The following is a 25,976-nucleotide window of genomic DNA, read 5'->3' as shown; positions in this document are numbered from 1 at the left end:
TAGAAAAATACAGGTTTGGTGGCATGATTATCAGGATTTATAATTTCATTATTATTTCACTGGTTAAGAACATTTGTTTCACTCTGGATAAAACTAAGATCATTGCATAAATGTCTATCCTCTCTATTGTTTTTACATTTTGTCTTTGCAATGCAGCTATAGTTACAAATGTTTCAAAAGTAGTTCAGTTCAGTCGCTCAGTCATGTCCTACTCTTTGAGACCCTGTGGACCTCAGCACACCAGGCCTCCCTGTCCAGCACCAACTCCCGGAGTCCACCCAAACCCATGTCCATTGAGTCGGTTAAATCATAAATATGCTGGGTTGGAAAAACAGGACACAGCTGGATTTTGACTATCTGGGTAGTGACCAAATTAAGGTGAAAAGGTAAGGGTTAGGTAAACTTAGGTTCAAAACCCAGCCATGAAATAAGAAAACAGAGGGGAGACACGATTTTCAGCTGACACATGTAGTGAGTCAGCAGTGTGTCTTTGGCAGTAAAACTACTGGTGTTTTTGAGTACCTTAATAGAAATGTAGAATGAAGTAGTGGGTGTGTGACTGTTTTGTGTATGTTTGGGGAGGAGGGGATAGATAGGAACATTTGAAGTAAGTTTTCCCCAGCATCAGATAGTACTAATGTTCACATTCTGCACATTTTGGTGTATTTGTAAATCACTGCTATTCTTTAAATTGAAAAGATCCAAATAGCTGTGAAAATTCATTGGATTTAAAAGCTGCTTTGGCAAGGGGAAAGTAAAACTGTACTTAAAGAGGGATTTTTCAGAGAGTGGTTTTAAAGACATTTAACTTATCTAATGTCAAGTTAAAAAAATTTAAGTAGTTATAAGAACAAGTCCTTGTAGGGTGTATGAAAAACTTGGTAGACATGTGAAAGTTTGAGGAAACTTAACAGAAAGCAACTTTCAAGGTGTAAGGTATGAAGTTTGCATATATTATCATGTGATGAGTTTATTTTTTTATTTTTTTGCATATTCTTTTTTTATAGTTTTTATTTTATTTTATTTTATTTTTTAGTTTTTTATTTTTTAAATTTTAAAATCTTTAATTCTTACATGCGTTCCCAAACATGAACCCCCCTCCCACCTCCCTCCCCATAACAAACTCATGTGATGAGTTTAAAAATGTCGTCCCATATGTATGTTTTGCTTACCGAGTGTGTGTCATATACCGTAAGCCATCAGAGATTCAGAACTTACAAATGGCCTACTTCCTGTTTAGAAAAAAATAATTAGTTAAGGAGGAACTGGAAAAAGTTTCAAGGTTAACGGGATATGAAATTGATCAGCAAGGCAGATAAGAAAGGGCTTCGGAGTTTCTCATGCTTCATTGGTAGAAATAGCAAAGATGAACTAGGATGAGAATCATGAGTCTGAGGTTTTGGCAGGCTTAGAAGCGCAGCCTTTAAAATTGATTTTTGGAAACTGCTCTTTATTACCCACTTACAACATCTTATTCAGATTTGTGGCACAGGTTCCTTCTAGTTGTAAAATTCACCTGGTACTTAGAGATTATCATTCTAATTCATTACTTTTATCCTGGAAAACTGGGACTTGAGGGTTTTTTTACCTTGTAACGTGTTTGCATTTAATTTAGTTCACTAAGATTTTTATGTTGATAGCAGCCTTCCCCAGGGTCTGTAATACCCTGGAGGTAAAGAACATACTTGATCTCAGCATTTCTTTAGGGCCTGGCCCTTTGCCTCACACATAGTAGGCACCTAATAAATATTTATGGAAAAGTATCGAGATAAGTATTAAGATCAAAATCCTCATCATACACAGTAGAAAATCAAGTCTCTGGTTGCTTGTGTGGTCCAGCATTTCAGAGCAGAAAGGAGCCTTAGAAGGGAACACATACAGCTCCTCTTTTTCACACATGGGGAGAGGAGAGTTCCTGAAATTGAGCAGGGGAGCTGCTGTCTGAATGTTGCAACTGGCATATTGTCTCAGGATTTATTGCTTATTCTCTTGGGACTCAGGATGATTTGGAGAAAGTTGAATGTAGAGGGAAAGTTGAATCAGTGTCTTCAGGTCTGTGCCCATTTTTTCCTACCCTAGCACGCCTTCAGCATCCAGAGTGCATTCCTCTGTAGTAGTTCCATCTCCGATTGAACAGGTGAGTTCAAACCCACAGTTTTGCTTTTATCTTTATGTACTGTTTAACATTCAGGCACTACACCGTGCAGTGCAGACACCAGTTAAAGGAACCATTTTGTAACCAGCCTGTTTGCTGTATATGCCTTGGTGGTGGTGGTGGTGGTGTGCTGTGGCTGAGTCGTGTCAGACTCTTTGCGACCTTGTAGACTGCAGCACACCAGGCTTCCTGTGTCCTGGTTTCCTCAGTCTTACATCCATTGAGCTGGTGATGCTCTGGTGATGACATGTTGCGTGACCCTGGCCAGCACACCAGGCTTCCTGTCTCCCGGTTTCCTCAGTTTCCCGTCCACTGAGCTGGTGATGCTCTGGCGATGACATGTTGCGTGACCCTGGCCAGCTGCTGGCTGGCTGACTGCATCATTTCATTGAGTTACCTCATGTGTTGCCGTTTCATATTTATGTTTGGCATCTTATTTTGTTCAGTCAACTAATGAAAAAATTATAATCACGTGAAAATTAAGTTTTGTTATATGGCTCTTAATTAAAGCACAGAGTTGAAATGAGTATCAAGCGGATTTTTTTTTAATTACAGAGAATTTCATTAAATGCATAAGTCAGGGTGCTTTCAACTATGAATGTTAGAAAACCTAACGCAAACTTGCTTAACCAGTAAGGAAACTTATGGGGTCACCTCACCCAAGTCCAGAAGTAGGGAGGGCCTCAGGTAGGTTAATTCAGTGACTTAGTGTGTATCTGTCCTCAGAGACCTCATTTCTTTCTGTTTCATCTGTTTTCTTTCACAGTATCAGCGGCGTCCCTAAGCTATCTGTGCATAGTTATTAGTGGCTGTCGGGGCCTCATGCTTTGCTCATAGCTAATTGTGGAAATGTGGGAGTGTTGGCCAGGGAGATTGAGAGAGATTGCAGGGAAAATTACTTCTCTCCCAGTCAGAGTCAAAGATCTCCCCTCTGTCTCTGGACAAATTGGGGCATGAGCATAAAAAACTGTCCTTTTGGGTTGGCATGTGTGGATTGACTTAGGCCTGAGTTCCAGACCAGTTGCTGACAGAGAGGATGAAAGGACTTTGATGGGCTTAACTAGTCCTGGAGCTGGAGTTATGTCCTCAAGGGCAAAGCCCCCACACAGTAGGGGAAGGGTAGAATGAAGGTTGGGGAGTCAACCTCAGTTGGGCTTTGAGTGGCTCTCAAACCAATGATCACAGTTGGCTAAATCTCTATCCACAACAGTACTGGTTTCCTCTGTAAAAAGTGTTACTCCAGACTGTCAAGATGAGAAAGGTACAGCCAAATGCATCAGTTATAGATTGCTCTCCTCTAACCATTGCTCATGTTTTAACTTTGGTAAGTCAAGGAGTATGGAGTGAATGATTGTAAGACCACTCCCCTTAAGGGAACTTGGGTATTGGTAGAAAAGCAGAAAAGAAACAGTTGCTAAATAAGGCTCCTTGTCAAATGTGCAGTTCAGGGATGCTCACTTGTAGGAATTCAAGTTGGGTTTTTGGAGAGAATACAGCCCCTCTGGTATTCCCCAGCATCACTGGAGCAGCTGCTTTTCTTTCTTGCCCTGGGGTAAGTGAAGCATTTTGATAATGATATAGTGCAACACGGTTTATAATTTATAAAAGGTCACTTCAATCTAAAAACTTTCATGCACGCTCTGAGCTACATAAGATCCAGCCCTGATCCTTAAAGGAGCATTTTGGGGAGGGTAAGGAAGGCTTATCCATTCTCCTCCGTTCTTGCTGCTCATTGTTTGGCCATGTGCTCTTTGTGCCTCTTTGCCTGGCCTCTCAAAACTGAAGAAATAAAGGACTTTCTGCTTACAGCAAGGTGAGACAATGCTAGGTCTGTCAAGATCAAGGAAAATAAAAATAACAGGAAATTTAAAGTTCACTTCAGCAGATACCTTTATACCTTGGTCATCACAGACAAAGGGAAAGCCAAGAAGCTGAAGCAGTCCTGGCCCCCTGGTTGGGCAGTGAAGGAGCTGAAATGAACCAGGCGTGCTGATTTGAACTGTATTATGGTTAAAAAAAAATTCTTTTTAAAAAGATGTCTGTGTGTGTGTTTGAGGGAGAAGGAGAGTGCTGGGTATGAACAAGGGTGGTGGTGATATTGTTTAGTCGCTAAGTCATGTCCAACTCTTTGTGTCCTCATGGACTATAGCCCATCACGCTTTTCTGTCCATGGGATTTCCCAGGCAAGAATACTGGAGTAGGTTGCCATTTCCTTCTCCAGGGGAACTTCCCAATCCAGGGATCGAACTTGCATCTCCTGCATTGCAGATGGATTCTTTACCACTGAGCCATCTGGGTGGGAAGAAGAAGTGAAGTGAAGTCGCTCAGTTGTGTCTGACTCTTTGTGACCCCATGGACTGTAGCCTATCAGGCTCCTCTGTCCATGGGATTTTCCAGGCAAGAGTGCTGGACTGCATTGCCATTTCCTTCTCCAGAGGATCTTCCTGACCCAGGAATTGAACCTGGGTCTCTCGCATTGCAGGCAGACGCTTTACAGTCTGAGCCACCAGGGAAGCCCATAATCGGAGGCAAGATGATATAAATGTCTTGAGGGACAAGTCTATGTTTGATGCATGATTGAAGTTATCACACAGCAGATTAGCACAGCAGATTGTCTTAAAGGGCAAATAGAACTTTGACAGGTCAGAATGAAGGTGTTTCAAAAACAGATAGTAGTTTGTATAAAGCCTGTAGAGTCCTAAAATATGTAGTGTGGATGTGCAGCGGCAATTTGGAAGATAAAGATGCTTACTCCTTGGAAGGAAAGTTATGACCAACCTAGACAGCATATTAAAAAGCAGAGATGTTACTTTGCTAACAGAGGTCCATCTAGTCAAGGCTATGGTTTTTCCAGTGGTCATGTATGCATGTGAGAGTTGGACTGTAAAGAAAGTTGAGCACTGAAGAATTGATGATTTTGAACTGTGGGGTTGGAGACGACTCTTGAGAGTCCCTTGGACTGTAAGGAGATCCATCCAGTCCATCCTAAAGGAGATCAGTCCTGGGTGTTCATTGGAAGGACTGATGCTGAAGCTGAAACTACAATATTTTGGCCACCTGATGTGAAGAGCTAACTCATTTGAAAATACCCTGATGCTAGGAAAGATTGAGGGCAGGAGGAGAAGGGGATGACAGAGGATGAGATGGTTGAATGGCATCACCAACTCAATGGACATGAATTTGGGTAAACTCCGGGAGTTGGTGATGGTCAGGGAGGCCTGGCATGCTGCAGTCCATGGGGTGCAAAGAGTTGGACATGACTGAGCGACTGAACTGAACTGAAGAGGACACAAGAAGATAAAGGATCCAGGTGTGTCTGTTGGGATCACAGCATGTCAAACCCAGACTAAAATATATACACGTTGTGGTAGGCAATAGTGAGCCATTAAAAAAATAAAAAATGAATTTGGGACTTTGTTTAAACAGCACATGGAAAGACCAGTCTATATTTATTTTGCTTTATTTCTTGTAAACTGAACAGTGAATACTGTTTGAGTTCATGGGAAAGACTCATTCTCTCAGAGAGGGAACTTTGGGAAACGTTCTGGAGATGGAATCCAATCTGCGTTGTAAAGGTTGAGCTGACCTGATGAAGGAGAACAGAGGGTCTACACACAAGACCACGTAGGCTGATGGAGCCTGAAGTGATGCAATGCCCAGACATGATCTGTGACATCCAATGAAGTGTTAAATTTTACCCAATATAATTTTAGTATATTTTATGAGCATATTCCAGAGTTCTAAGAAAACTGGTTTTGTGTCTTTAACACATGGGATAACGCTAAGTGAGAGTATTTTATTAACATTGTATGTCAGTCCTTTGAAATTCTGACATTGGGCTGTGCGTATATCATTTAGAACATTTCTGACTCCATAAACCCAGAGTTTAAAGTTAGAGAAATGCACACATGTGGCAGTGCCAAGGGCCGTGGCTCAGGAAGCACCTCCCACTGTTTCCAAGTAGTCATTAAACTCCTGGGCCTCCCCATCCCCTAAACTCTGATCATCACGGAGATTTTATTCCTTAGCTCTTTAGAAGTTCTACTCCAAATCCAATGTTAGTTTATCTGCCAGATGACGGAATCCAGAGCACATGGTAAGTATTACTTGAAATCGACAACTGGAAAAAGTTTCACAGAGGCTCACATGATGCTGTTTGTACATTTTTTTTTTCTTCCACAGTGACACTTAAAATTCATCCCACATTGCCTGTAGGAGAGAGAAGGAGGGGGAGAAGCCCTGTTGTTTGATAGCTTTGTATGTTCCTCTGAAGAAAGAGAGTGCTTGAAAAAAAGAAAGGCAGGCTTTCAGATGTTGTCTGAACAAAGATATGGAAATGTGAGACGAGGGCAGCATCTGGAGGTTTTCAAACACTGGAACACAGGCTGCACGCTTCTTTTGCTGTTGGAGGAGTGAAAAGCTGTTTCCTGTCATTTCCCATCTTGTCACTTCCAGGACCAACATCTTGCTACTTCTTGCACCAGCTGCTGTTGTGTTGTGTTTTTTTCCCTCTTCCCTCCACAGACAGATGGTACAAGAGCTTTGATAATGCTCCCCCCAGTTCTAAAGGAGCTTGCTTGTGTGGTACCTCTATAGAATGATCCTGTACCCCCGTCACTTACTTTACACCCCCGTCACCCACTCCATCCTGTTAGCTGAGTCTGAAGGAAGCAGAGGGGATCCGGTAGAGGCTTTTAACAGCATGCTCTCTCATGTCTTGTGGAGATGCCTTATAGAAACCTCACCTCTGCCAGGGCAGCCCTTTTGTTTCTGAAGTTTCACTCCAAAAAAGGGAAGAAGTGAAGAGTCAGCTTTGCTACCTTTGTCTCCGTACGATTTCTGATCGTGCTTTGTGTACTCTGAACCCAGAATAGGAGTTCTAACATCCTTATTTCCCTCCCTAGATTTTAGCTAAGTAGAATTGGGCACAGGTGATGTACAGATGACCCTTGAACAACAGAGTTTGGAATATTGCAGGTCTACCGATTAGCAGATATTTTCTAATACGTAGGTACCACAGTACTGCATGATCCGTGGTTGGTTAAATCCATGGACGCAGAACCGCCGATAAGGATGGCAGACTGTAAAGTTATACCTGGATTTTTGCCTTTGTGCTTAGGGGTGGGGAAGGTGGGGAATGTGTCGATGCCCCTAATTCCTACATTGTTCAAGGGTCTACTCTACTATCATTTCAGAGGGCTAGATATTTATCTTCAATTGCTCTCTTTATACCTATTGATTTAAATATTTTTCTTGGGTTCCTTAGTGAGGATCAGAACTTAGAAATGCAGGATGCCTGAATAGATAGATACATTGAGGAGATAATCATTGGAAACAACTTTGGTTTTGTTTAATTTTATTGCATTTATCATTACAAAGTAAAAATAACAACTGCAAGTATGGAGCGTCTCCCTTCTTTTCCTCAGAATGATAGCTGTTTTTCCAAGAAGTAACATACTGTTTGTAGAAAACTTACAAATCTGTTATAGAAGTAAAATTGTTTGTAATTCTGGAGTGATCACTCTTCCCTTTTGTATATTTCCTTGTAGACAGGATCATGGTATATGTATTCCTCTTGTACACCAGAACAAAATGCTTTGGTCGTTTGTTAGGGTGGGTTTGGTGGTAGTGATAGTGGTGATGTAATGGTGATAACTAACTTCATCCAACATTTACTATGTAGCAGTCACTGTAGTACATGTTTTACACACATTGCACATTTCAATTCTCATATCAGTCTAGAAGTGAAATTGAAGGTGAAAGTCTCTCAGTCATGTCCAACTCTGTGAGCCCATGGACTGTATTGTAGCCCTCTAGGCTCCTCTGTCCATGGAATTCTCCAGGCCAGAACACTGGAGTGGGTAGCCATTCCCTTCTCTAGGAGATTTTCCCAAACCTGGGTCTCTTACATCGCAGGCAGGTTTTTTACCACTAGCACCACTTGGGAAGCCCATTAATCCAAAAAGCAAGAATGAATTTATCTATATTTTAGACATGAGTAAAGCGGAGGCAGAGGAACACCGTGTAGTTTGCCCAAGGTCACAAAGTGCATGTAAGGTGAAGAAGTCAGGACTTGAATCTGGATGGTTTGTCCCTGAAACTCATGCTGTTTACTATTTGTCCATCTTTAAAAGTCTGAGTACGTTTAGGACATTTGGTACATCTTGCCTCAGGTTTCTTGTGGGGGGAGGGGGAGCGGGCTGCTGTGCTGGGTTTCCTCTAGCTGCAGCGAGCGAGGGCTACTCTCTAGTTGTGTGCAGGCTTCTCATTGTGGTGGCTTCTCTCGTTGTGGAGCACGGCCTCTAGAGCTCGTGGACTCAATAGTTGTGGCTCCTGGGATCTGGAGCACAGGCTCGATGGTAGTTGTGACTCAGGGGCTTAGTAACTTCGAGGCATGGTGGATCTTTCCAGGTTGGCGATTGAATTTGTGTCTCCTGCATTGGCAGGCAGATTCCTCACCACTGAGCCACCAGGGAAGCCCTGTAAGATTTTTTTTTTTTCATCAGTTCATATTTTCCACATTCATAAGATTGCTTATTGTGGTCTTGCTACCCTCAGATATCACCAGATGTGCTTTACCTTTATAGATGTTTGAAGTGAATGATCACTCACTTTTTCCATATCCCTTTTCTTACTAGAAAGACTGGACATTTTTCATGTGTTATTGATCGTTTGTATTTCATCTGTAAATTCTTCTGTCCTACTGCTTTTGTTGACTAGTTAAATTTTTTGGAAAATTTACCATACATCAAATATGTTAACCCTTCATCTCATTGGTTTAAAATGTTTCCTTCTGCTACTTACTTTCTTATTTTTGAACAAACTACTTATATGACTGTTTTAAGTATGTGCATGTCCATATATTTTTTTCTGTATACCCCTTCCACATATCATCAATTTTAGCTTGTATTTTCCTTTATTTTATGGTTTTATTACTTGTAGCCAACTCTTTAATTCATATCTGGAATTTATTTTAATATATGACCTGAGGTGAGACCCTGGCTTTATTTTATTGTTGATAGGTAATCCTTTTTTGTTTGTTTTTTGAATCCATTTAAAAATTACCTTGTATTATATATTTCACTGTTCTGTGGTGTACTTTATTATATATTTGTTTCTTTTACCTGTTACCATTTGTTTTAGGCTATTTTTTCTTGCTAGTTTAGTATAAAGGATACAACTGAGGAACAGCCATGTGGAAATGATGCCTGGAACAGGTACGGGGCAGGGGTGCACAAGTCAGGAACAGGGAAGTAAAGATGCAGAGCTTCCACACCCTCTCCAGGTAGGCCATTCTACCAGCACCTCAGTGTGTTTCCCGACCCTGAACTTCCTGAACCCTGTCATTTGAGAGTATTTTATGGAAGGTTTAGTACATCATGTGATCTGTTAAATCGCTGACAGTTGGTGTGAAGATCTCCAGCTATCCTTCTCTCCCCTAAATTGGAGGTGGGGATAGGTACGGCTGAAAGTTCCAACCCTGTTCTCATGCCTTGTCTTTTTGACAACCAGCCTCCCATCCTCCTGAGGCTGTTCGGGCATCTGCAGAAATTGTTTCAGAACCAAACCCAAGTAACACTCCTGTCACTCAGGAATTCCAAGGCATTTAGAAGCTTTATGTCAGGAAACTATGACAAAAACCATATCCGTGTTTTATTACAGTATTGTAGAAAGTTCTGAATTTGTGGCAAATGAATAATTTGCTTACAGCACTGAGGTTAAACATAACATTGGTTGACACACAAGAGGGCTATATTCTTCTTTCTGAATTGCAGCAAATAACCTAGTAGTAACCTTAACAGTAACCTAGGTGATCCCAAAACTTTGCTTTTATTTAAAGAAGAAAGTGCCTCTTGCCTTTCCTTCTGTGATTTTATACATGTATTAGTATGGGCAGCAACCAGTAGTAAGGATCTTCTATAATCAAAATGATGCCCCCTTATTTTTGAGTCTTGTTTTACAGTACTGAAAGTGTTTTGGGATGTACTTTTTTATTCAATCTTAATGATAGCCCTATGATGTAACTTGGCCCAACGTGTTATATCTACTTTACATATGAAGAAAATGAGACTTGTACTAAAGTCTTTGCCCTCAGCCACAGGATTTGTAAGTTGTGAAACTGGCCTCTAACTTAGCTCTCATGAGAGCTGAGTTGGTGGTATTTTGACTGGGTTGGTTCCAAGCCTTTCTGTTTTTGTTTTTTTTTTTTTTTTTGAGAGAGAGATTTGCATATCTACCTTGTTCACCTTTAAAATATTGAAAAATTGTGGTTAAGGTGCCTACCTAAAATGACCTGTCAAAATATCTTTTTTCAACTGTGAAGTACTATTCAAATGTATGGCTTTGTCTTTATTATTCCCTGGGGACTAACAGGTACTTCCCTGTTCAGTGGTATATGATGGTAAATAACAAAGATGTATTATTTGCAAGCTTTATTTTTTAAGGTATATTTCATCTGTAATGAAGGATATTTTTAACTAAAAGAAGAAGCAGTCTTCATTTGTCTTAGGTCAGTTGAAAGTAAATGATACTTGAGACAGAGTTGTCAAATTTGTCTTCTGCCCTCAGATTGCTAAGCATGGTCTTTTCCTCGTAATCTTATGGAATAGGATAAGAAGTTTGCATTTCAGTTTATAGCTAGTATTTTGGAAATTTCGTATTCAGTTGTATTCAGGGTAGTACCACGTATTTGGTAGTCATGAAGGCTGTCTGCAGATATTTCAGCTCTTCTGTCTCTGTCTTCCTCTCTGGTCACATGGCCTTCTCTGGCTCCTTTAACTTTGGGAAGCCATATGACTTGCTTTGCTAATAAAATGTGAGCATGACTTCTGGGTGTGTACTCTCTTGGGTGTGTATTCTCTTTTCCTCTGTGTGTGTATGTTTAGTCACTAGACATGCTCAGCTCTTTGCAACCCTTTGGAGTGTAGCCCACAAGGCGTCTCTGCCCATGGTATTTTTCAGGTAAGAATACTGGAGTGGGTTGCCATTTCCTCCTCCAGGGGATCTTTTTGACCCAGGGATCAAACTTTCATCTCCTATATCTCCTCCATTGCAGGCAGATTCTTTATTCTGAGCCATTGTGAAGCCCCTTTCTTTTCTGTAAGGGTTAGTTAATATTCATGATGTCAGTCACACCATCAGCTTGGATTCCTGAATGACTGTGAATAGGAGAACCTCTACTGACCTGTAATAGACAGGTAGTGTGAATGAAAAATAAACCTTTGTTATTTTCAGCCACTGAGATTTTGCATTATCTATACTGTCCTGAGGTGGGATCAGAGTATGTTTGTTATGTATCACTGAAATCTTCTTTTGATTCTATGTAAAGATCTTAAATTATACCCAAACTGGATACCCTCCAAAATCTCCAAACATGATATATCCATTCAGTGGTGCTCAGGAAACAAAATTTTGAAATTGGGAGGAAAAGTTTATAAGGACCAGCTCAGTTCTAGGGATCAAAGCCCTTGTTGGACGGCCACGGAGGAGATTTGCTTTAGTTACTTGAGTAATTTTTCACACATACTTAATTTTGTTTTCATATGTAAATGTCTGCCAGGTTACTAAGTAAATCTTACTGGAGGTAATTCTTTAAAACATTAATAGGAGCAAAGGCTATTTAGACATTGACCTGAAATTAGGAAAAGGCAAGATTTTTCCCAAGGGCCCTATTTTCAACCATGACTAAAGCTTGGCAGGGGAGTGAAGGGGACACTGAGGATAGAAAAGGTCACTCAGCCATTTTGGCTGATGAAATAATGCGTAGTTCTGGAATTGGCCTCCACCTGGTGTGCTTGTGGAAGTGAATCTGGACAGAGCAAAGCTGGAGCCAACCATGTCTCTTCTCCTCCTTGTAATTTCCTTCTCCCTTGTTCTGCTCCCTCATTTCTACCCTCATTTCCTTGCTTACTTCTGCAAAGAGACCTTCTTTATGAACACGTCAGTTTATTGTTTAACTCACAAATGATTCTTAACATCCATTTTCCAGGGCAAGTCATGTAAAAATACAGGACTTTATGGTTTTGAGAGGCCAGAAATTAAAGAGTTTTCCACACTTGGTTTTGTCTTCACATCCCTTTGTTGTCTCACTGGCTTTTACTTTGTCCTCAGCCTCCCCTTTTCCACTTCTCCCTTGATCGTTCCCTTAGCTTGTTAGCCACATCCCTTTCCTTTGTGGGTCAATCCCTGTGTTAGGAGGGAGAGGCAATGTCCAGGGGCACAATGAAAATAGTCATGTCAGCATCCTTTACAGGTGATTGTCCATTAATGGTGTTAGAAGACTTGACTTTACCTTTGTAATCAGGAAGATCAGATTAAGCTTAATATCTGAGAGCACTCCCTGCTGACACTGAGACAAAATTTTTTTGCCCATGTGATGATGGTTTTTCAGATCAGTTAACTGAGTTGTATTTACAATTTAAGGTATTTCTGCTATGGGATAAAAAAAAATCAAACAAGTGGTAGTTTAACAAAAGGATTTTGCAGAGCTTGGGTTATAGAGAATTAAGTGCTGGTGAATAGGATTGTGTGTATATGTATGTGTTTTGTGGGCATGGAGAAATTAGGAGAAAGAATATTTCATACAGGAAATTTCCATATGGTTGCTTTTTATAGACATTAGCATGTTTCAGGGAAAACACTCTACTGGATGAAACTGGAAGAATTTAGTTCTCTTTAAAGTTTGGTGCAGCAAGGGGTAGAAATGTGGAGATGCAGCTCGAAACTGAAAAATTATTTTTGCCACAGGCTTGCAACTGTACCTACCTGTGATGCAGTGAACATTGATTTGATTATTAATCTTTCTGTTACTGAAAACTTGCTTTCTTTCCTAAAGCTGGTGGCAACAATTTACTGACTGTCTAAACCTCGAGGACTAACTTAGGTTGGGAAAATAAATCCGGTCTCCTGAAATTCATATCCTGTTAAACTGAGAGCAGCCAGCAGAGATGAGAAGGATCTCTAATGTGGGAACTGGGAATTCTGCTAAAGCAAATATCACTTCCAGCTCTCCTAAATTCCCCCATGCAGAGGGAGAACTATTGGATTGAATAGTTCTTTTAGGAACCTCACTTTTCCACATTTGACTGACTTAATGAAAGTCAGTGTTGACCCATGGAAGGCAGAATGGGAGATGGACATAGTTAGGATGAACTGTGGAGAGAGCTTTCAGTTTCTTCTTGTCTTTCACGTCCTGTCCGGCTCTGTGACCTCATGGACTGTAGCACACTGGAATTCCCTGTCCTTCACCGTCTCCTGGAGTTTGCTCAAACTCATATCCATTGAGTCAGTGATGCCATCCAGCCATCTCATCCTGTCTCACCCCCTTGTCCTCCTGCCCTCAGTCTTTCCCAGCATCAGGGTCTTTTCCAGTGAGTCGGCTCTTTGCATTCAGGTTGCCAAAGTATGAGAGTTTCCAGTGAATACTCAGGGTTGATTTCCGTTAGGATTGACTGGCTTAATCTCCTTGCTATTCAAGGGACACTCAAGAGTCTTCTCTAGGACCACTGTTCGAAAACATCAATTCTTTAGCAATCAGCTTTCTTTACAGTCCAACTCTCACATTTTGTACATGACTACTGGGAAAACCATAGCTTTCACATTATGGATCTTTGTTGGCAAAGTGATGTCTCTGCTTTTTATACACTGTCTAGGTTTGTTGTAGCTTTTCTTCCAGGCAGCAAGTATCTTTTAATTTTATGACTGCAGTCACTATCCTCAGTAATTTTGGAGCCCAAGAAAATAAAGTCTATCACTGTTTCTGTGTTTCCCCATCTATTTGCCATGAAGTAATAACGATATTAGCCAAGGACCCCCTATTGTCTCCCTCAGCTCTTGCCATTTTGGAGTTCCATCTCTACAGTTACTTATTCAGCAGATTTTTTTCAACTAACTAGTTATGGTTTTTCTTTTTTGCCTAAACAAATTTATTTAAAAAGAATATTATGTCTCTGTAATAGATGGCAAGTATCACTTGCTGTAAGACAATAACTGTAGAAACGAAAGTAATACAAGCAAATTATTACGAGATTCTAGTTAGATATTGTTCCCCATGGAAGACTTGACTGTAAACTGAAGCCCTCTCTCTGCTCCAGGTTAAACAGGAGCTTAGAGAGACAAACATCTTAAATCCAGTGAAGTACCAAGTGAGGCATTGCTCTTAACTAATTAAGGAGGATTAAAAAGGAAAGGCCTATATCCAAGCAAAATCGTTCCTCTTATCTCTTGTGCTTTTGTTTTCCAGGGATGGTTTTGATGGTGGAAAAAAGAGAACTTAAACACCAAACCTTCCTCCTCAGAAATGATCGAGATCTTCTCATGTGTCATTGTTTACTCCAGTGTTTTGTCCAGTTCTCTAAGTGTATGTGTTCAGTTAATCAAGATTTCAGTATTGGACTTAGTTTCGCTTGCTTTTCTTCTAAGTACTGAATTATTTCCTCTTGCTCTCTGATTTTTCAGTAGTTCTCTCATGTGCTCACTGACACACAGGGCCTTTTACTTCTTTTGCGCCTGTGTACAGACATACATGCCTCTTTGGATGATAGGCGATTGTAGGAAGATGATGGCTTGAAGTGTCTTGTTCGGTAGGTGTTCTTGCCCTAGTGTTGGCACAGGAAGTTTCAGATTATGTTGCCCAGCATGTGATCTACCTGGTGCAGTGGAACCAGTGTGGATAGCTTCCCAGGGCTTGTTCCTGCAGGTAACTCCAAACACAGACTTTTCAAACAAGGTGCTTATTGTTATGTGTTGTCTTTCTTTTGAGGCAGCCATGGTTTATGCAGGACTAAACCGTTACCATTTTATCAGACATTGAAAATTATGAACACAGTGTTTCTTTTACGTCTCTTAGGGGTTCTTGTATCCAGCTGTTGTGGTACTAGCAGTTGTCATTTGCTTTATTGTAACCAAGCAGCACTAGCTTAAATGTGAAGAGATGAAATTTGGTGGCTGCTCTCCCCTGAGGACTCCCCCCAGAGTCCTGTGTTACATTTGTGTTTTTCCTGGGCCAGAGCTCATATGGCTATCTCAGCTGAGAAGGCAGTCTTAACTTGTCCTTATATCCCCTGTTCCCATGACAGTGCCTGATGAGAATGGTCAACAATAAGAAGTGAACAATTTTGTTCAGTGCTCACCATGAGCCAGATACTGTCACTGAAGAAATGATCTCGCTTCAGTTCAGTTCAGTTCAGTTCAGTTCAGTTGCTCAGTCGTATCTGACTCTTTGCAGTCCGATGAATTGCAGCACGCCAGGCCTCCCTGTCCATCACCAACTCCCGGAGTTCACTCAGACTCGCGTCCGTCGAGTTGGTGATGCCATCCTGCCATCTCATCTTCTGTCGTCCTCTAGCCCTCATTAAATTGAGTGAACTGGGTACTGTCATTATCACCACCTTTAAAGATGCAAGTGCAAAAATGTTGAGGTTCAATAATTGTACAAAATCTCCCAACTGTTAAGTGACTGAGTTGGAATTTAAGGGCAGATGTATCTGAATTCTGAGTTCACATTTGTAACCACTATAGATAACATAGTATGATAATCTCCTCAATAAATGGCAGAGTCCTTTTACCAGAAGCTTTAGAAGGATAATAAGAAAAGAATTAGTTGAAGTGACACAATCCATGTTGTGAGAGGATTTTCTTCTTGATTCACAGTTCGTGCAAAGAAATAATATGCAGCTGACTATGAATAATACACCAAACAAAATGAAATTTCATTCTCAAATGAATTACCCGTGTCTCCTTTTAGGCAAAATTATTAAAGCATTAAGTGTCCATGGCTGAGGCAAATGTCTCTATTGTAGTTCTGTCTCAGTTTTATTCTGTAAATATTGATGTTTTTCAGCATCAACTGGTTATCATTTTTTGCCTTGTGTTTAGACACAGAGGGTTGAATTCTCAATCTCCCTGCCTGCAGTTGTTCAAAACTCAAATTTTAAATTCAGAGTAATGTCCATATTTGTAATTATTGCAGCTGGGGAGCTGAAACAGGACTACTTAGTTTCAGAGTGTTACAATTGCTTCCTTTTGGGAGAAAAATTTCAGAAGCATGGAAGACAGATCTCAATATATTAAGAGAACTATACAAAGACTTTAAGGAAAAGCAGAACTCACACTCTAAAATCAGTTATTAAATTAAAGAAAGGAGAAAAGAATAGACAGTTGTTCTAATGGTCAAGGAAATGTTTTCTAGGTAATAGAGGTGACTTGTTATATTAAAATCAGAAAGAAGTGAGCGAAGTGACCCTCATTTTAAGAGGATCACTTTGACAGAAATATTCTGTGTTAACTTAGTGACATGTAATTGACTGAGGGGTGGAGTTTCTATATTTCCTTCTGTATATTACCTTGGCCTCCTTTTAGTAATATTTTTTTCATTTAACGATTAGGATTGTGTGGTCGGTAGTTCTAGTGGAGGTTTTGGGGATGGAGAGGTGACTATAAGGTGAACCATTCTGGTAGCTTTTGTGGGCTGAAGTTGGTCTGGGGAATGCACACAGAAGCCAGGAATTCTTGATGATTGGTCAGCGAAGGACTATGAACAGGGTGTCATTTCATTTGCTTCTGTCCTTTCATTCCTTTCTCTTCACACATTGTGTGGCCCCACAATGGAGAGAATGGAAAGTAATGTCAAGTACATTTCATTGACAAACTTTTTGATATTTTTATAGAAATGTGTATGATACACCAGTAAACATGACATAGTCTGATGTTGTTTCTGAGCTGGTATGTATGATAGAGACTGCTGAGGCAATGATATAAAGCCTTGACTTCTAGGAGATTTCTGTGTCTCTAGCATTATGCAGCAATCTGGGTTAAAGTTCAGTGCATTCCACTGCTTGAAACAAGGCCAAGTCAAGGACATAAAATAATATTTAGGCTAATCAAAGATTGTGTTAACTTTTGCAAAATGAACGTAAATTTTATTTTTCTGTGATTTCCCAATAAAACCTTTCTTTATGGGGAGATGGAGAGGTTGGGAACAGGAAGATGGGAGATTATCATACACTTCAAATTATATTGATCAGAATCAAGTTTAGCTTGCTCCGGTATGTAAATTAGAGATTTGTGGTTGAGTGGAATTGATTTTGCTGAGACTAAATTAATCACAGTGCTTAATCACTGTAACCTTTAAACATTGCAGTCTTGGCCACAGCTGCAGGGCACAGTGGCGTTCCTCTGAGCTTCATGCTGTCATTTCACGAAAGGCCGAATGCACGTGACTTGTGCAAACAAGGATTCCACGTATAGGCTTCAGAGGTGGTTCTGTGCCCTGCAGAGGGTTAGCTGGAGCATCTCTCCTGGGGCTGCTATGGCCTGTTCAACCACAGAAGGCTTTCTGTTCATATACAAGTATTTCCAGATTTTTTTTCTCTAGTAAAGTCAAATTGGCCATCACAGCTGAAATGCCTATGGAAGTCAGTCTTTAGAATGAGAACTGGGAAACACTCAATTATGTGATTTTTTTTTTTCTTCTTTTAATTTTTTTTTTTAAATGATCCCATTTGGAATTATTTGCAAGGGTGAAGTGGACAATTTGGAAATAAATTCAGGAATGAGAAGGTTAATTGACTCTTCAGAATTCATCCTGAGAGCCGGCAAGGAAGATTGAGAATAGAATCTAAGTTTTGTTTTGTTTTTTCCCCCAATGTTCTTTTCAGTTCCTTGGTCTCTGTTTCATGCAGCCTCCCCACATCAAACCATCATTAAACCTCCCATAGAAATGCAAATCACTTTCCCAGTTTAGTTCCTATATCTGGAAATAGTTTTGTGTGTGTATGTTTTTTAACCCCTTTTGGGGGCTGTCCATGAAGTTTCTCAGTATAGTATCCTTTTGAAATTTTTTCTGTAACTACCATCCTTTATATCTTCCTTTTTGCTTTGTGTGCTGAATTGTACATTCACAGTTGAAGGGATTAAATAAAGCATATTCAGTGTAATAAAGTGCAGCTGGACTAGTCGTCCTTAAAATCAGCAAGCATCTGGATTTCACAAAAACCGCACCTTATATGGGCTAAAGAGTATACCAGGGACCTGCTTTCACCTCTTGATTTTATAAGTCAGGAAACTGAGAGCCATAAAAGAGAAATGACTGTTCAAGATAACTTATTATAGCCAAGCTGCGGCTGAAACTTCAGTGATTTTTCTTTTTCTTTTTTTCTGTTCAAATCTCTTCTGTATGTCATTGACTCTCTTCTCTGCAAAAGAGATCCCTGGTTTTCTAAGTTTTTCATAATCAGATTCCTTGTAAATAGCAAGTAGTGCTCAATAAATCTGACTTAATTTGTGGTATATTCTAATATGACATGAGATCTACTTGCAATTTGCTTTGGTGAGTTGTTTATGGTAGAAGAAAGAAGTCTTAATTAAGTCTTAACTTTAAATAGTTTTTGTGGTTGTCCCCCCTTTTTCTGTTATACACTGGTTTGCCTAACTTCATTTACATTTATTTTCATTGATGGGTCAATAACATTCTTAGTAAGAGAAGAGTTGAGGTGTAATGTAGTGGTTTGAACACAGACTCTGAAGTTGGAGCTTCTGGGTTGGTTCAGCCTTTGCTCTGTTACTATCACTGTTACCTTGATGAATTTAGTTAAACCACCTGCCTGGTAGAGCTGTTGAGACAGTTAAATGAGTTCATAATAGTTAAACTTTTAGACTAGTACCGGACATGTATGACTGTTCTTTGGATGTCAGTATTATTGTTATTGTTACCAGATGATTTGTTGATATAAAAAATTCACATATGGTTTCATGTGATTCGTGGGGCATACAGCAACATATTTTGGATCTCTTATTCCATTGGTTCTATAACAGCTCCTCCTCTGATGAATCTCATCAGTTTACCAGAATACCCCATCGCTTAGTTCTAACACTGGATTTTCCTTCAGTTTAGTCATGTTCCGACTGGACACACACTAAATCAGTGTATGTCCATGATGGATAAAGGAGGAAGGTAAAAGAGACTGTTAGTTCACCTTGATTGTGGAGCAGTTCTTCCAAAATTATTTGTGAAAGTCTACTCTTTGCCAAACACAGAGACTCATTGATACATAGGACATGTCACCTACTTGAGATTCCACTCCTCTACGCAGAGCTTTTGCCAGGTTCCTGCACCCGCTTAAACCTCTCCCCATACTGAAACTAAGCATTGTTTTAGAGAGGCACTTAATGGAGTGGCATGTCAGGAAACCAAGACTGTGGAGTTATCTTTTGAAGAAACCCTACTTCCATTCTTGCCTGCATCCCCACAGGGCTCAAGGGCATCTCTTAAGATCTGCTACCTAGAGTTTCCTGAAAGTTGGCAGTTTAAACATTCTACAGCAATCAGCTGTTGTTTCAACTCCTCAGATGAGAGACTGTTAGTTCATGCAGTGACTATGTGTAGTTTGTTATTACATTCACAGTATGTTGCACATCAGAATAGATTTTGTTGTTGTTGAATGAATCTTGAGGGCTCCAAAGGGTAGAGTCCATGCCTTTTTACCTTAGCCAGAATTCTCATGGGTGGCTCCCACTTCCCTTTCTTCTTTCCTGCACCCTCTGTCCCCACCCTCATGAATTTTTTCCCAACTGAAAATGCTATAGAACAGTTTCTGGCTTCTCTTAAGGTCATCCATTGGAAATTTTTCTCTGAATTAACTGGATTTTATGTCTATCAGAATTAACCAGCTTTTAAAATATTTTCTCTTTATTGGAAGGTTATGTTCTGAGAAGTGTGAAGCTGAAAGAGAGGGAAGGAGGAGCAAGGGAGATGAGGTTTTTTTCTCATTGGATTGAAAAGGCTCCTTCCACTACTCCAGACTGGGCACCCCAATTTCATTACTCTTGGAACTTTATTTTCTACATGGCAGCATCCAGACAGAACAGAAGTGCTTCACATATTGACTGTGGTAAACTAATGTGGAAAGGGTCAAGCTATGAGATGGGTCAGGGGGAGAATAGACAGGAAAAGTGATTTCATGAAGCTGTGATGCCCAGAACTTAAGGGCTTACAGCATATTCTTCCCTGTGCTCCTGGGTCTGCATTTTCTTGGGTCACTGCCTGCCCCCGCCCCTGCCCCCGCCTCGCCCCCACCTTGTATTTAATTCTTGTTGAATTTTTCAAAATTGGCTTGTTGATTTAAGATTACCCAAATTTGCATACCGCCTTCGGCCTTGCTTTGCATCCTGAAGGAAAGGGAATGTGGATTCAGATACACAGGTTTATCTCTGACCTTTCGCTAATTATTAGCTTGAGATAAATGTGTGGGGTGACAAATTGCCTTCAATGACATTTAATCTGTAAGCTGACATTAATGTCTGGTTTAGTGTCCCAGTTTCACAGAGGCAAAAAGCATGGACCTTTATCTTAATTTGACTTGTTTAAAAGGTGTTTGTGGGTGAGCGTCAATTTCTGATTAACTTAATGGCATGTTTTACGTGGAGAGCAATCAAATATTGATATAAGAAGAGGCCACTAGACGACATATTTCCCAATCTGCCATAATTGGTCAAAACAGCAGAGGAAAGGAGAGTTGCTAGTAACTGAATTGAAGGAGAATCTCACAGCTGTCCAAAATCCAGGACTGATGAGGAAATCTGTAGGTAGTATCTGGGAGAAACCTCTGCTTGTTACTGTTTATGACACAGATGCTGTTCCCTGAACTTTTGTGGGTGTTAGGCTAATAGATTTTAACGCCTTCATGATTCAATAAATCACTTCAAAGAGGATAGTTAAGCAAGACAGCCATTGAGTTAAAGGAGTGAAAGACCTGAGAAGAAACATTCCTTGTGGGTGTAGTGCTGAATGGTTTGCCTTTTACTGATTAACTCTTAACTAACTAAGCATTTGTACAGGCAACCCTCTAACAGATAATTTCTTGATGCACTTTGACTTCAGTGTGTGTTTTTATTAGATCATTATCACTGATGATGAATGGATCTTTATTTCCAATCCATTGGAGAAACAGAGAAACTTGAGTTCAGTGAGATCATTGACAACTGTGTCACTTTAAAGCCAAATGATAGCTTCGCTAGTTCCTCACAGGTGGTCTTCCTGGTGAATGTCGTTTCCTTAAATTCCTTTCTGGAGATCAGAATGGATCTGTGTCACTCTGTTTCTGTGTGAAGAGATGGTATGTTGATGAAAGGAAGGAGAAGGTTCCAGGATTTGGAGCCTGCTCCCTGTCAATCATGTGACCATGAGCCACTTTCTCAACTTCACTGGCCTTGATGACCTTATCTGTAAAGTGTGGGCAATGAGTTGGTTAATGCAAAGCACTTAGAAAACTTCCTGGTCCACAGTAAAGATTTATGAATGGTGTTTTACTTATTTATTCATTTTTGGAATTTGGTTATAGGATTGGAAGCAACATTCACTAAACTAAAACTAAACACTCTTTAAATTCATTGAATTGATTTCCAAGTGAAATAAGAAACATACTAACATGAGACTCTAAACTAGGGGATAGATTCTGAATTAAATCTGTCTGGGTGTCCATTCTGCTGCAAATCCAGGCCAACCAAATATAGCTTCTGTACAATTTAAAGGATGATGACCCATAAAGGAAAAATGTAAGTCAGAGATCTTTAAGAACTTTTCCCTCTATCCCTGTTATCTGTGATGTCTTTATATAATACCTCAAGAGAAACTTTAGTGACTAGACTACAAAAGAGGGTTATAAACTGTATTTAGATAAGACTGTGTTTAGATAAGAATGTATACATAAATCAAGACTAATTTCATGGGCAGACAGGTCTCAGTGAAACAGATGAGAGTAATTTTAGGAGCACGTTTGCACTACCATGAGGGTTTTTCTTTTCATTTTCCCTTACAATTTTGGATTCTTAAACATTTTATTTTAATGATTAACATTTTTGCCTGGCTTTTAAGTAAAAGACCAGAGGCTGGGTTGAAAAGGAAGTTCTGGCCAATTTACTAGAAAACTAAGTTACTTTAGTGTAGTCAGCCCTAATTATATCTTAAAATAATTGTGATGCAGCAGTGTGCCTGGAAACAAGCAGGTAATGGGTGGCAAAGTGAAGCAAGTAGGTAGTGAATTGAGATCAACATGTATCATGTGACACTGTAATCACACTATAAACAATGTTGCTTTTAAAGCCTTCTGAATGTTGGTTAACTTGGTTAGGGCAGTGCTGTGAGCATTTCCATTAATTATGGAGTAATTATGCAGTGAGCCCCTGCCTCTAAATAGTTCCACCTAATTTATGTTTTTCTCTCCTCTCCTTTTATTTCTCTTTATTTCTTCTCTTTGTGTTTATTTCTGTTGGTCTGTGGGTCTGTTTCTCCCTGTCTCTGTATGAGTTGGTGTTCTACAGAGAAGCAGAACTGATAGGAGGGTGGGTGGGTGGGGTGTGTATGTATATATGTGTGTGTGTGTGAGAGAGAGAGAAGAGGTTTATTTTAAGGAATTGGGTCACTTGATTGTTGGAACCAGCAAGATCAAAATCTGTAGGGCAGGCTGCAGGCTGGAAACTTGACAGGAGTTGATGCTATAATCTTAAGGCAGATTTTTTTTTTCTTTTCTGGGAAACCTTTTTGTTCCTAAGGCCTTCAACTGAGTGGATGAGGCCCACTTGTATTATTGAGGGTAATCTCCTTTATTTAAAGTCAAATAATTGTAGACTTTAACCACATCTGCAGAATACCTTCACAGCCTAAATTCATGTTTGATTAAATAACCTGCTGCAACAGCCTCGCCAAGTTGAAACATGAAATTAACCATCATAGTATTTCATTCATGTTTCCTATGTTTCTCTCTCTCTCTCTCACACACACACACAGGCACACATACACACATAAATGAGTTCATGAGGCATCCTTAGTATTATTGAACTTCGGGTAACAAGGTAATAATCACAGTAATAGCTAGCAGTGACTGAGCACATGTTATGTGTGTGTGTTCTCTTGGAAACTTTATATACTTACGAGCTCATGTAATACTCTTGACGTGTAATACTCCACAGATTGCATAGTTACTTTATGGGTAAAGAAACTGAGACTCAAAGAGTTGCTGGCTTTTCAGTGATTGAGCTCAAGATTCAAACCCTCATCTGTCTTCCTTTTTCTATGTTCTCTTGTTTTTCTAGTATTTCCACCCTTACTATCATCCTTGCTTATTTTGCAGTGTTGTACTTGGCTGAAGAATTTGGTATCTTCATGCTTTTTTCACCAAGGCATATTTTCAAAATAGGCAGTTCAGAATGTTGGGTAAGCCACCTGGGTTTTCAGACTAGATAACTAAAAGTGAATGGGATTACCATTACTATGCCCAGCAGACTAGATAGTTTCTGAACTAGGCATGAAAAGTAGTAAGGAGGGTCACCTCCCAGTGCCCTCTGACCTTGTTTTTTTTTTCCTCACTGATGGATTGCTTCTTTGTCTGCTGCCAAACCCCTAATGTGCTGGCTCGGTCCACAGATGGATCATTTGCAGAGGATGGATAGTGCAGCTGCTGGTCTGGCATTCATGACTTCAGGTGGTACCCGCTACTTAATCTGCAGCCAGGTTTTCACTAGAAGAAAGGGGAGGCAGCTCTCCTTGGTTTCACTGGGGGAGCTAGCCTCGTCTGCAGAAACTTGTCCTAATAACATTCTTCCCCCTTCTTGGTGGCACCCAGCCGTTGTCTTCCACCTTCCCTTGCTTAGTTTTTGTCACCAGCAGCAGCTTCTGCTCGGCTGCTGGCACTCTGAAGTGGAATTTGACAGACAGAGGTGAGAGCAGCCTTTGAGTTCCCTCTGTGCAGGTTGGCTCCTTCTAGCACGCATTGGAAGCAGTGCTGACGAATGTTCAAAAATGCACACACTGGAAGGGCTTGCTTGTTGTTCCAAGGCCTAATTGGAGATCTAGGTTGGCATTTCCCTACAGCTTGGCAAGGAATAGTTCGAATGTTTGTAGATGGCTCTTTCCTTCCACCACATGCCAACTTGAGCTCTGGCAAGTTAGCTTCAGTGGGTTTTGTCTTGACAAGTTGGAAAAGTTTCCCAACTTCAGATGACTGTGTGGATCTTTTGGGGAGCTCTACAGCTAGCAGGCAAGGGCTGCCGTTTTAAAGAGCATAGACATTAATATGTTCGTATTTAATATATTGAGTGAGTATACTGTGTGCTCCTTTTTATTTTGTAAATGGGCAGGACAGAGAATAGAAGGGAGGAACAAGAGACAGAAACAGATGGACTTGACCCGGAAATGAAGGCCCTGCAGATGGCAAGGTGCTGGCTTGTGAATACTGTTAGGGACCAAACGACGGTCTCTAAGACCTGAGTCATGTTTCCCAAAAAGAGACAGGATATGCGCTCATCCTGCCTGGCCAATCATGTAACGCCAGCTATTCCTGTAACTGAGACAAAGAACTGCCTGTATATAAGCCGCCATACTCCTTTGTTCAGGGCTCTTGTCGTATTCCCTTGTGTGGGATGAGACTTGAGCCCTATAAACTCCCTTCTTGTTTTTGCATTACTATGGTGGACTTGCTCTCTCAGTTGGTTCGGAGATACGGGCTCGGAGCATAACAGATACAACTGGGATACATGTTTCTCTTTGAATTACTTAAGGATTATTGCAACAATTCCTTTCTTTAAACTCACCACTCTTGATTTTCATGAGTTTGAAACTATCTCATTGTCCTTGGACTACTTCGGGTTGCTTCGATTGGTCTCTCCCCCTTGAGTGTCTCTTAGGTGTTTCTGACTTCTACCATTTCTTCTTTGAATCTCTCCTTGCTTCTTCTGTCTCCTGGGTTTTTTCCTCGCTGCTAAGTTTTCAGTAGCGCATGTATTAGTAATGCTCCAAGTATGGCCCTGGGCCCAGCAGCATCAGCATGACCTGGGAAGTTGCCTGAAATGCTTGAACCAGACCTAAGACATTATGTAGAAAGGAATGTGTGTTTTACATTTTGATACACATTTTCAAAGAGATTATACTATTAATAATTTCATGGCATGCAACAGCGCTTGCTATAAGGCATAATTTAGGTCAAAGCTATGTTGTCTATGGATACGTTTCTACTGCCCTTAGAAATGGAGTGTCATATAAGAAAACTGGATTGTCATTAGTTAAACAGATAATAAAGACATCTTACTTTTGTTCTTGTCCTCTAAACCAAGGCAGACCCCAGGGAGTATGGGAAATTGTGTTCTTTCTCTTCTGACTTCTTTAGGTATGAGGAACAAAGACCCATTCTAATTGCCTTAATACTTTTTTGTTGTTGTGTTTAAAATAGTAAGAAAACATTTGGGATGGGAAACCTTACTTAAGAAGGGCCTTATATGAAGTGGAACTGAGATGGTCATAGGATCATTCTTTTGTGGTTTGGTCTTGATCAGTTGTTGGGTTTACTGTTCGCATTCATTCTTATTTTCTCCCTCATTTTGTTATCCACAGATAGACAAAATAGAGAAAATAGCTGTCTTCCCACTTAAACAAAATAGTCTACCATATATCCGTCTCCTCCTGTTTGAGAAGGAGAGAGTGATCAGTAGGAAATAAACAAGGACCAGACTCCTCTCATACTTAATGAGGGCAAGGGAGTGAGCGTCTTAGGATTTATCAAAAACTGCTGATTAAACCAGTTTGCTACCCATCTTGTTATAAAAAGAACTCTCTAGGGTATAATGTTGGAATGTTTTTCATTTCTAAATTAGACTTAGAACCATTTGGTCTTACATTAGAATATTTTGACAGTCTTTTGGTTATTATAGCAGGACTTAGTCTCTTCGGGGTCTAGGATTGAACTAATTATCCAGTCATATCTGGTAGAAAGGGATCCCACTACTGCTGATCTGAGACTGCATTGTTGTCCTGGGTTTTATGGGACTGTGATAC

At 40.2% G+C, this 25,976-nt stretch overlaps 1 protein-coding gene and 1 pseudogene across 7 annotated transcripts in view; both read left to right on the top strand.

The window, feature by feature from the left end:
* Nucleotides 1-25,976, top strand: part of AUTS2 (activator of transcription and developmental regulator AUTS2) — a 1,205,607-nt gene that overhangs the window by 397,725 nt on the left and 781,906 nt on the right. The gene's annotated exons all lie outside the window — the stretch shown is intronic.
* LOC121817807 (large ribosomal subunit protein eL38-like) lies at nucleotides 3,798-4,223 on the top strand (annotated as a pseudogene).

The sequence above is a fragment of the Ovis aries genome, chromosome 24, assembly GCF_016772045.2.
Source record: "Ovis aries strain OAR_USU_Benz2616 breed Rambouillet chromosome 24, ARS-UI_Ramb_v3.0, whole genome shotgun sequence".
NCBI lineage: Eukaryota > Metazoa > Chordata > Mammalia > Artiodactyla > Bovidae > Ovis > Ovis aries.
The sequence above is the reverse complement of the archived record's forward strand: the minus strand, read 5'-3'. Positions and strand labels throughout refer to the sequence as shown.